At 36.2% G+C, this 4,243-nt stretch overlaps 1 long non-coding RNA gene across 1 annotated transcript in view; it reads left to right on the top strand.

Annotated features, from left to right (window-relative positions):
- Positions 1-662: 662 nt before the first annotated feature.
- LOC111088030 overlaps positions 663-4,243 on the top strand; it is a 44,886-nt gene continuing 41,305 nt past the window's right edge. The window contains exons 1-2 of the long non-coding RNA XR_002612648.1: positions 663-677; positions 3,088-3,706. This is a non-coding gene — a long non-coding RNA (uncharacterized LOC111088030). The remainder of the gene's footprint in view (positions 678-3,087; positions 3,707-4,243) is intronic.

Raw genomic sequence — 4,243 nt, 5'->3', positions numbered from 1 at the left:
GCAAGGCTTATATAACTTTGCTAAGAAACTGACGTGATAGCGTTTTATTTTTAGAACTTTTCAATTATGATAAGAAAAGTCCATCTTCCCTTGGTTGTTTACAAAAATGACGTTTCTAAAAGCGGTTATTGCTAACACTTAGGTACTCTGCAGTAAATGCACCATTTTTGCTGTCAATCGTAAAAAAAAAAAAAAGAAAACAATTCAATACATCCTCATGGCTGCTCAGTTTTACAATAACATCATGGACCCTATACTGATAGTTATGAATAGTGATGTCTTTACGTCACGATAGTGCCGACCAATCAGAAGATGAGACGTCGTTTTCAACGAGGAGTCGGCGGATTACTGTATTATCGATTGGTTTCTTAGAGAAGAGCTGTAGAAGCTGCCTGCTTGTGAAACCATTCGGATAAAATATGTACACCACATTATAATAACACCCGTCATTCAACCAGATATGTAGTTCACTCTTGGGATAATTACTGGATGATAAGACAGCCAGATGAAGAGTGTGAAATGGGGAGGTTCTTACGGTTTGTCAGTTCTCACATGTATATAGAGAAATCAATGTATGATCTGTAATTCATAATAGCACATTAATGATTTAATTATGCGAGTGTTGTTCCTTTGAAACCGTGTTTGTTGCACTCAATCGAATAAAAACTCGAAATCAAGTTAGCATTTGAATTTTAAAATAATATGCAAGCGATTCAGAATATCGTGTGAAGTAAATCTTGTCGATAACATCCCATAATATATGTCACGTGTTTTAATTAACAGTATGAAAAACGACAATATGACTTCGGGAAACTATTATATTTACTCTTCTGGAGAGTTCTACACAAAGTCTAAGCCTAGTATTGTCAGCTAAACCTCAGAATTCTTATAGAAAGTTCTCGAAGAAGCTGCCAGTTACGTCATCGTTACTACAGTTAGCATTACATAAGTTAAACAATAGTAGAAAGATATTCATCATTGCTGCTACTGACTACTGTTAAAAAAAAGAAAGAAAAAATATTTTACCGGATTTATTTTATTGAATTCTAATGTTTTAGGTGTGAAATATTCGAGTTAATTTATTGTTACTGCAACATTATCAACTTTAAGCTTATGCTCGACCCCCCAGTGTCCCTAATTTACAAATGCTGGATAGAGGGAAGGCAATCAGTTAGAGGCACTCGCCACCTAGACTGCTATTCTTAGCTGAAAAGCAGATTGACTGTCACCTTTTTTAACGCACTCACAGCTTAAAGTGAAAAGCGTGTTCAGCAACATGTCGAGGATTGAACCTTGGACTTTCCGCATGTCCAGCCAACGCTACAAAGGAAGTTACACGAAAGCACTATTCTCTCTTCACTAACGATACTCCCCCAATGGCACAGCGGTATATCTACGAACTTACAACGCTAGAAACCGGGTTTAGATACCTGTGGAGGGCAGAGCACAATAGCCCATTGTGTAGCTTTGTGCTTAATTACAAAAAAACAACAACAATATTATGCTCTACGATGGGCTGTCTGTGCTGTGCCCACCACAGGGATGAAACTCATTATAAGCCCTAAAGCCTACCGCTGGGTTTAATTAAAAAGGTATTATAATGCCACATTTCAGATTCACATTTATAGAAGTTCAAGTTGTTTTGTTCGAACTCCATTGAAACTAGAATTCTTTATTTACATATCTCATCCTAAATTAATGTTTCTTTGTATCAAAATTCACAACAGAAGTGAAAAACAAACAAACCTGGAGATGAATTTCGACAGGCAATCACTTCCGAACAAGGAAACATATATACTCCCGTTAATTTTCTCGAGTTATTAGTTTGAAAACGGATATTTTCTTCGCTTTCATTAAATTGAGAATTTATGTTATCGCTTTTGCAAACAGATGAAAATAAATGAGCTCCAGCTCGTTGCTTTGCAAGAACGTTCTTGCGAGATGATTTTATTTTACAGAGTCCTGGTGTTGTGTGTGTCTTTGCATATTCTGTTGTGTACCTTTTTCACAGCTAAATGATAGTAGTTACGTTTTGACAATACTGTCACAATATCATGAAATATAAATGGTTTCGGGCAATTGATTTGTTCACGAAAATTATTGTATTTCCTTTTATTCTGAAAATTATCGATTCTGAACTTGTATAAAACTCAACCACAGATCTAGTACCTTCAAAGAAGTACTGTATTTCTGTTTGAGATTTGTTTAGTTACAGGGAAGGTCCGCCGCGGTTCCACGCCGCGTGGCCGCTGAACACTCTCCGTAATTTCAGATGTACACAAGTTTTAGGGTTAACGTACCGCAATAAATCAGAGGTGAGTTTAGGGACTTATAATCCTAAAATCTGGGGTTTGATTCCTGCGGTGGCCAGAGCACGTATAGCCTATTGTGTAAACTGTGCTAAGACAGACAAACAAGAATAGCGGTCAATCTCGTTATTCTACTAGAAGCCGAGCAAAACCTTTGTAGCGACGGGTACTCCTGACTAGTTCCCTGATCTTAGGCCAGTAGTTCAATATTAGGGACAGCTATACAGCTTAATCCTAAGGCAAGCATGAAAAGTGTGAAGCATGCAAAGTGACAAAGTATAAGATGAGAACAACGATTTATATAACAATAATATGAAACCAGACCACTTAATTATATTGGTAATGCACTTGACTGTTAATATTTATATATGTAAGTGTATCAATTAAACTTTCATGACAATCAAATAAAAGCTGAAATATTGGTTGATTTTATTTCATAAAAACTTCATGTTTCTGTTGTTTTATTTAGGGCCTGAACAGTGCAGAACACGCACAAGATGTACAAACCTCATGTTTCTGTTGTTTTATTTAGGGCCTGAACAGTGCAGAACACGCACAAGATGTATCAATTAAACTTTCATGACAATCAAATAAAAGCTGAAATATTGGTTGATTTTATTTCATAAAAACTTCATGTTTCTGTTGTTTTATTTAGGGCCTGAACAGTGCAGAACACGCACAAGATGTATCAATTAAACTTTCATGACAATCAAATAAAAGCTGAAATATTGGTTGATTTTATTTCATACAAACTTCATGTTTCTGTTGTTTTATTTAGGGCCTGAACAGAGCAGAACACGCACAAGATGTACAAACTTAATGTTTCTGTTGTTTTATTTAGGGCCTGAACAGAGCAGAACACGCACAAGATGTACAAACTTAATGTTTCTGTTGTTTTATTTAGGGCCTGAACAGTGCAGAACACGCACAAGATGTACAAACTTAATGTTTCTGTTGTTTTATTTAGGGCCTGAACAGAGCAGAACACGCACAAGACTAATAGTAAGGAAGTTGTTTTTGGTTTTGGACCGTCTGAAAATAGTAGGCATCATGCTGAAAGAACGTTGTTGTGAACGTTTTGTCATGTTTCAAACGAAAGTGTACTTTTAACATGCTTTGTTAACCTGTTAAAATCATTACGCCATCATCGAGGCCTAATAAATAGTGGGCTCGTCAGAGCATAAATAATTTAACCAGCACGTGAAATCCAAGAGAAAATACAGTGTTCTTGACGAAATTGTTTTGGTAAAAATTGGTCAACACATCCTGAGATGGAGGAAGGTGACACGCGTAACGGAAGATTCAAGATCCATGAATGAAACGTGATTATTATGATGTAACATCACAGTAATTTTTACTGGTAAACTTTTACGGAAATTCAGGGAGAAAAAGAACGAGTAAGTTATTGTCTTTTGTTTCATTGTCATAAAAGATTGTAGGCTACTTAAACCAATGAGAAATGTAGAAGAAAATCATACAATAATATAATATAATTTGAAATGAATTTCTAAGAAATATACATAAGATACATGCTCGTAACTATATTATGTATATAGAATTATTGAAGTAATTCATCTATTTCACATACGGTAAGTCAGCATGTTTAGATTAGCAGAATGAACCTTTTAGCAATGCCATTATTTGTCGATTATATATATATATATAAAAATTCGCAATATGGTCTACATTTTCCTAAATGTAATCGTATTTTTGGAGTTTTCAATCTGAATGACACCTTATGTGGCGCATGGCCAGGTGGTTAGGGCGTTCGACTCGCAATTTGACGGTCGCGGGTTCAAATCCCCGTCACACCAAACATGTTCCCTCTTTCAGCCGTGGGGGCGTTATAATGTGGCGGTCAACCCCCCTATTCGTTGGAAAAGGAGTAGCCCAAGAGTTGGCGGTGGGTGGTGATGACTAGCTGCTTTCCCTCT

The sequence above is a fragment of the Limulus polyphemus genome, unplaced genomic scaffold, assembly GCF_000517525.1.
Source record: "Limulus polyphemus unplaced genomic scaffold, Limulus_polyphemus-2.1.2 Scaffold3010, whole genome shotgun sequence".
Taxonomy (NCBI): Eukaryota; Metazoa; Arthropoda; class Merostomata; order Xiphosura; family Limulidae; genus Limulus; species Limulus polyphemus.
Note: the sequence above shows the minus strand (reverse complement) of the source record. Positions and strands in the feature narration are given on the sequence as shown.